Source organism: Triticum dicoccoides, chromosome 5A (assembly GCF_002162155.2).
Source record: "Triticum dicoccoides isolate Atlit2015 ecotype Zavitan chromosome 5A, WEW_v2.0, whole genome shotgun sequence".
In the NCBI taxonomy this organism is placed as follows: Eukaryota; Viridiplantae; Streptophyta; class Magnoliopsida; order Poales; family Poaceae; genus Triticum; species Triticum dicoccoides.
The window spans coordinates 443871021-443879134 of record NC_041388.1 but is presented as its reverse complement, the minus strand read 5'-3'; the positions used below and the strand labels follow the sequence as shown (position 1 = coordinate 443879134).

Below are 8114 nucleotides of genomic sequence, written 5' to 3'. Positions count from 1 at the left end.
CCATGAGAGGGTGGTGTTCCTCCCCCATTTCCTCCGCGGAATGGGCTTGGTAGGGCTTTCTCTCTCATTACTCCAAGTGAAACGCCGGTTTTTGCACTTGACTTCCTTGAGCCCTGCTAAATCAATGGCTAGACGAAACTTCCCGATCATCCTTCTGTTTATGTTGGAGTTGCTCTTGTCTCGCGCTTGATATATCATGTTGAAGTCACCGTTGATCATCCACGGCTCGTCAGCAGGAGGGGCGGCAGCAGCTATCTCCGATAGGAAGCTTTCTTTTTGTGCATCATCAGTTGGGCCGTAGACCGTGGTCATCAAAAAAACCTTCCCTGAACTCCTTTCGTGCACCCTAGCCATAATGGAGAAACTACCCAGGTAGTGCGAAGCTACGTCGACTACATCCTTGTCCCAAAAAATCGCTGCGCCTCCTCTAGTTCCCGTTGTCGGCAGCACCACACACCCCTGCAATCTGCTACCTCCTATCTCGCTAGCTACCGCAGTCGTCCAAGTGTCGATCTTAGTTTCCTGTAAACAGAGCACTGCTACTCTATGGGAGGAGGCTACATCGCTGACGACCATGCGTTTTGTCGAGTAGTTCAAACCTCTAACGTTCCAGGTCATGAAGGTTAGATTGCCGTCATCCATCGAAGAAACTGAAATTGCACCGCCAACTGAACCATCTACTTGAAACAAACAGAGACACCATACAGCAAAACCAGGGCGACAACGGCCACCAGTAGCCCCAAAACCCCGTCGTCATCGTCGTCGAGCCGTCCACAATGCCAGAGAACTAAACATAGAAACTAATCCTAACTCGAACTGGTTTAAGACCAGCCGCTGGCGGAGACTAGCTAACACTAAAACTACCAACATAATCAGCCTTGCATGATCTCCTCCGCGTCAGCGATTCCTGCCATGCCCGCGGCGATCTTCAGAGCACCCTGGTCGAGCCCCATGAGCTTGGCAATCGCAGAATGTCACCGTCGGAGAGTGGTTCTTGGAAGAGCTTCATGATCCATGCTGCAGTTCTTTCAGTCATCTTGTCCTTCGGGCCGAGCTCTCCCAGCTCCTGAACGAGGCGCAGCACCGCCCTTTGCGTCACGGGGGTGGAGGTGCCCGCGGCCGCCTGCCGAGTGCTGCGGCGAGATGGGGCGGAGGTGGCCCTGGACTTGGGCGGGGCGGAGAGGCGAGGACGAGGAGGCTGGCTAGAGAGGATCGGGGCGGCACCGGGGCGAACATCTCCTCAACCTGTGCCTTCCCGTTGTCAATGCACATGGCGCCCACCTGGTGGGTGACCGCCTCCATCTGGAAACCCACTGTCACCGTAGCAGGGGAGGCGATGCAGGGCAGCAGGCATGGAAGCATCTCCGGGCTCTCCAGCTCGGGGAGGGTTGCGGCTTGAGGGGGAGGGGAGCGGCCACCGTCTTTGAAGGCTAGCGGGGTGACCAAGGCTTCCTGAATGGCGCTCTCAAGCTCCAATTGCATGCAGTCCGTGCGCGGGGGTGGAGGCAGGGCGCGCCCATTATCGGAGAAGGAGAAGAACTGGGCCACCGGGTCCGCCTCCGCCGCGGGGGGAGGAGGAGGCGCAGAGCGCAAGGGGAGCGGTGGTGTTGCGCGCAGGACTTGAGCACTCGCGGCCTTGCCGCCCGCCTGACGGCCATGCCGGTCCATCCCGTGGCGACGCCCGACAGGGGATCTGCTGCGGCGCCGATGCGCCTCCCTGACGACGTCCTCGTTGCAGCTCCTGGCGTGGCAGCCGCCGCCAAGCAGGCGATCCCTCCAGGAGCGGCTTGCCCCAGCGCCTCCACTTCCGCCGTCCTCCTCGCGGTCACGGGCACCACCTCCGAGCATAGGGCCGCAGGCCGCAGCCCCGACGCGCGACGCCCGGCTGCGGGCCTTGCCCTGCCCATCCTCGACGTGCGCCACCCATGTGCCAAGCTCGTAGCGTGGGAAGGGGCGGTCATCATCTTCATCCGAGGATGGCAGCCCGCTCTGGCCGGAGTGCGAAGAGCGCGGCAAGAGGGGGGTCCAGTCCTCCAACAGGTCGACGTGGATCAGGAGATCGTAGCGCCGAACGCCTGGTAGCGGGGGGATGCGGCGATCAGCGGGGGCGAGGCCGACGATCTCGTCCGCCCGGCCCGCGCCCCGCTTGAGCACCTAGAGCGCGCGCTTGGTGGGGATGTGAGCAACATCCCACACCCAGAGCCAGAACGCTAATGTCTTGATGTGCCCTCTCTCCGGGGTGCGCGAGTCGAGCCGGTTGACGCGCCGACATCGCCGAGGGCCTCCTCTGCACCCAGCAGTGACCAGAACTGCATGGGCAGGTCTTCAATGATGACGCGAACGTGGTGGTGGAACTGGAGTAGCGCGGCGTGGTCGTACTCATTCCAAGCCCTGATGAAGTACTTGCATCCCTCCACCTTGATGACGCCCCGGCGCACGGCGTTGTCCCGGTGCACAGGGAGGTCGAAGTGGACTAGGAAAGCTTCTGGCTAGTGGGCAGTGACGCGAAGCAGGTGCAGAGGGGTGGAGAGCTGCTCGAGGATGACCCTGCCCACCGCGGCGGGGGTGGTGGAGTGCGAGCGGTCCGCGGCGGTGAGGGTGACCGCGTGCTGGCGCAGCACGTGCTCCTCGATCTCCAACGCCGAGGAGGCCATGATGATCTTGCTGCTCTCACGCGGCCTCCTGGCCGGGTCGTAGAGAGCGAGGCCTGCCATGGGAGCAGGGGGCGGGGTGGGGGTGGCGCTGGCGGGAAGATGACGCGGTCGCGGACCGGAGCTCTTGGCGCAGCCGGGAAGACCAAGCGAGCACGGGCGGACCCTCCTGGGCCACCGTTTCTTGGGTTTTGAGGGCACTCCTTGCCGAAATGACCCGCCCGCTTGCAGATGATGCAGCAGAGGGGATCCCGGCAATCTACATGGCGGTGGCGCTTACTGAGGCAACGGAAGCATTTACCTTTGAACTTGCTTAAAAAGGCCTCCCTCCCTGCATCCGCATTGAATGATCTGCGGCGGTCCGAGCGCTGGGTCGGAGTGCGCCCGCCTCGATCCGCTGAGCGGGAGCCGGCCCTCCCCTTCTTCCGGGACTTGACCTCCGTCCATCCCTCCCCCCCCCCAACGAGCTGGCCTGGCCCGAAGAGGAAAGAGAGGCCGGTGAGGAGGGGCGAACCACAACGGATTTAAGGCGTGCCTGGCCCCCGAAGGGAGAGGCCCCCAGATCCGGTGGTCCGAGCCGCGCCCCGGCCCCGGATGGCTCGCCGCGCCGCAGGATTCGTGGCGTCGAGGCCAGATCTGACGCAGCTGCCGTCGAGGCCGCAGACCGAGGGGAGGAGAGCTGGGATGGTCCACCGGATCGAAGCGCGGCCCCGGCGGGTGGGGAGGGGCTCCGATGAGCCTGCGCGGGGAAGCAGGAGGCGCAGCTGGCAGCCATAACGGCCGGGATTTGGTGGCCGCCACGGCCGGAGCGGCCAGTGGCGCGGGCAGAGGAGAGAAGGAGAGAGACGCAAGAGATCTCACTCGCTATTTTTTTGATTCAGTGGGTGTACGTAATGTGCTTTGCCCCCCCCCCCTATCGCTTTAGACTTCCCAATTAACGTGAAGCATCAGCGTCTCAGCCCATATGTACAGCCCAATCTCTTTGCTTTTTTTAGAGAAACCCAATCTCTTTTCTAGAAGCACAAAATGAGGATAAGGAAAATAACAGCCCATCGTGGAGGACGAGAGAGGCTTTTTGCAAGGCCGTACTACGCACCCACGAGGCCACGACCTGGAGTTGGACCACGCACGCAGATATCGCTAGAGGCTAACCTCTTCGTTTCCAAGCCGCTTCTGTGATGGCTGCTGATCAGATCTCTCCATCGCGCCTCCATCGAGAAGAAGGGTCGAAGGGAAGGGGATGCAGGACACGCAGGCGCTGATCGATCCATGGAGACGGTGACGCCTTCCGGCAGACCGGACGCAGTGATGAGCTGCAAGCCTATGGCAGTTTCGGGAGGAGAAAACTGGTACTAAATTGGCAACGTTGGAACCAAAATCGATCGACCCTGGGGATGTGACGCTGCGCTCCGCGACGATGGAACGACGCCAGGATATTGTGCGGTTAGTCTACTTTGCTGATATATATTATACAATGTTTGTTTGTACGCTTAGATGGAATCCGCTTACCTGCGTAGATTTGTTTTATCATCATTAAACCTGATTATATACCTTTAATTGAATGAATTGTAAATTATGTATGTATAGTCGTGAATAGGAAAATAATTTATCCATTCTACCGTGGAACTGGTTTTACAACCTGAATTTGGCTGTATGATTGAAAGTTTCTATCATAATCAACGAGAAGCTAGTGAAAAAACAGTACCGATTCCAGTCCAACAAATGACCACACTTGATCTAGTGACAGTAAACAGTTGGAGATGCAAAGCTAATGCTTAGGATAGCCATATCGTTTGCTCATTTTTTTACTTGTTGCCTTTCGCCCCCTATGTCTAAATCCTGGCTCCGTCCCTGGATCAGCATCTAGAACATCATTCCTCATTCTTGAACTCTTTGAGATCAACAATACATCACAAGAATATCATTATCAAAATGCAAAAAAAAACATAATAGTTAATGAAACATGAAGGTGGAAGACATCGACCCGGCTGGCAACTCTTACATCCACAAGTGATACTTAGCGCTTCTGCCCCGTCAAGCTCCATTCTAATCATGCTCTCCTCCTTCACCCTCCGCGATCTATGTTTGAGCTGAAACAGCGGGCGCGGTGTGTACTAGGTGCGTGATGTCTTGGTCGCTTGGTCGATGCATGTGTTGTACTCGTGTAGCTGCTACTAGTTGGGCCATGCCCCTTTTCTTTAGTGTAGCTACCAGGACTTATACATAGAAATTTTTGGGCTATTCAAGACCGGAGGAAGATCGGAAGAACCAAACAAGATGAGTAGTCTCCGTTAGGGAGCTTTACATGTGTGTTTGCCTCTCTCTGTGTGGCTCTCGTTGCTAACTCCATGCCTCTAGTTAGTCGTTACTCTATTACCAGCTGCGTACTTGGGAGGGGGGCCCTGGACCTTGGGAGCCCCCCCCCTCTCTTAGGACCAGTTCTGCGAACGGAGCCGAAACGAGCTAACATTTTTTGTGAATTGTTTATGAAATATATCAGAATTTTGGGCCAAGGATTCAACATAGGGAGGTGTTATACCGCTGCATAAAGGGGGAGAGAGTTGGTGATGATGGGGCAAAGTTGTTGGTGTAGATCACCATCACGATGGTTCCCCCGGCGGCGCTCCGGCACCACCGGAAGAGAGGGGAGAGAGCCCCCTCCTTCTTCTTCTTCCTTGGTCTCCCCACTGAATGGGAGGAGGGTTTCCCCTCTGGTCCATGGCCGTCATGGCTCCTGGAGGGCAGGAGCCCCTTCGAGATTAGATCTCTCTCTATGTTTCGCATTCCTATTGTTTGGCCGAAAACTGCTCCTTATATTCCCGGGATCCGTAACTCCGATTGAGCTGAAATTTTGAGGGGATTTTTATCCAGATACTAGATTCCTTGCGGCAGAAGGACACCCGCAACCGACCATTGAGGTGGCCACAAGTACAGGGGCGCACCCTAGGGTAGGAGGCACGCCCTTTGAGCTCGTGGGGCCTGTGGGCCACCCCTTACATTGATTCTATTTCCCAAAAATCACATGTATTCCAAAAAAATCTTCGTAAAATTTTATCGCGTTTGGACTTCTTTTGATATGGATTTTCTGTGAAACAAAAAACATGCAACAAACAGGAACTGGCACTGTATCAATATCTTAGTCTAAGAAAATCATATAAATTCTTACCAAAAGTATGTGAAAGTTGTAGAATATTGGCATGGAACAATCAAAATTATAGATACGACGAAGACATATCTGGGGTAGGGTGAGCCACCTGCATTTGTTGGCTCACCAAGGGTCTTCTCTCGTACTTCTTTGTTCTAGTATTTTTCATATATTTCAAAAATAATTATCCAAAAAATTTCAGATCATTTGGAGCTTCGGAGAATAGCTATCTCTGTTATAGCTTTTTCATGCTCAGAATTCCAGCTGTCGGCAATGTCCCTTTAAGTGTATCTTGCATTTTAAGAAGGAAAAGACATTAGAATTGCATCATAAGGTGAAATCTAGATCTAGAACATTATAAATAATAGTAAGAAATCATAATGCAAAATGGATGTATCAACTCCCCTGATAACCCACAAGTATAGGGGATCGCAACAGTTTTCGAGGGTAGAGTATTCAACCCAAATTTATTGATTCGACACAAGGGGAGCCAAAGAATATTCTCAAGTATTAGCAGTTGAGTTGTCAATTCAACCACACCTGGATAACTTAATATCTATAGCAAAGTATTTAGTAGCAAAGTAGTATGGAAGTAACGGTAATGGTAGCAAAAGTAACAGTAGTAGTTTTATAGTAATTGTGACAGTGGCAACGGAAAAGTAACTAAGCAGAGAACAATATGTGAAAAGCTCATAGGCATTGGATCGGTGATGGAGAATTATGCCAGATGTGATTATTCATGCAACAGTTATAACATAGGGTGACACAGAACTAGCTCCAATTCATCAATTTAATGTAGGCATGTATTCCGAATATAGTTATACGTGCTTATGGAAAAGAACTTGCACGACATCTTTTTTCCTACCCTCCCGTGGCAGTGGGGTCCTAGCAGAAACTAACGGATATTAAGGACTCCTTTTAATAAAGTACCGGACCAAAGCATTAACACATAGTGAATACATGAACTCCTCAAACTATGGTCATCACCGGGAGTGGTCCCGATTATTGTCACTTCGGGTTTGCCGGATCATAACACATAGTAGGTGACTCTAGACTTGCAAGATAGGATCAAGAACTCACATATATTCATGAAAACATAATAGGTTCAGATCTAAAATCATAGCACTCGGGCCCTAGTGACAAGCATTAAGCATAGCAAAGTCATAGCAACATCAATCTCAGAACATAGTGGATACTAGGGATCAAACCCTAACAAAACTAACTCGATTACTTGATAAATCTAATCCAACCCATCACTGTCCAGCAAGCCTACGATGGAATTACTCACACACGGCGGTGAGCATCATGAAATTGGTGATAGAGGATGGTTGATGATGACGATGGCGACAGATTCCCCTCTCTAGAGCCTCGAACGAACTCCAGATCAGCCCTCCCGAGAGAGTTTAGGGCTTGGTGGTGGCTCTGTATCCTAAAACGCGATGAATCCTTCTCTCTGTTTTTTTTCTCCTCGAACGTGAATATATAGAGTTGGAGTTGAGGTCGGTGAAGCTCCAGGGGGCCCACGAGGCAGGGGGCGCGCCTAGGGAGGTAGGCGCGCCTTCGACCCTCGTGGACAGGGTGTGGGCCCCCTGGCCTTGATTCTTTCGCCAATATTTTTTTATTATTTCCAAAAATAATCTCCATGAAGTTTCAGGTCATTCCGAGAACTTTTGTTTCTGCACAAAAATAACACCATGGCAATTCTGCTGAAAACAGCGTCAGTCCGGGTTAGTTCCATTCAAATCATGCAAGTTAGAGTCCAAAACAAGGGCAAGAGTGTTTGGAAAAGTAGATACGTTGGAGACGTATCATCCCCCAAGCTTAGGCCTCTCTTGCCCTCAAGCGAAAGCCGAACTCAATAAACATGACTACAAGTTGAGAGAGAGAGAGAGGTGTCAACAAAAGAAAATACGGACATGGCAGCGTCATGCTTATGTTCATTATTATAACAACAATTATTCAGCATAAAACTTCTCATGATAAACTAATAATATATCCACAAGACAAAGTATAAACAGTAAACTCTTTTGGAGACTAACAAACTATGCTCACAGTCATCCAAGCAATTACAATTCATCATATTTTTCATAAAGGTAAATAATATAAGAGCTTTTGATAAGCAAATTTCAGGTATTCAACCATCATATAGTCTTCCATGATTGCTGACACTCAAAGCATATTTTTAGAACAAACCATTTCCAGCAGACACAAAGGAAGATAGGGGTTTATTTGTCACCACCCAACTTGCTTATCACAGGGATAAAAGTCAACAATAATAGTTCTTGTTCGCATATATTTAATTGCATATATTTGTCTGG

At 51.8% G+C, this 8114-nt stretch overlaps 1 pseudogene; it reads right to left on the bottom strand.

The window, feature by feature from the left end:
- Positions 1–928: 928 nt before the first annotated feature.
- Positions 929–2315, bottom strand: LOC119299742 (annotated as a pseudogene).
- Positions 2316–8114: the final 5799 nt, after the last annotated feature.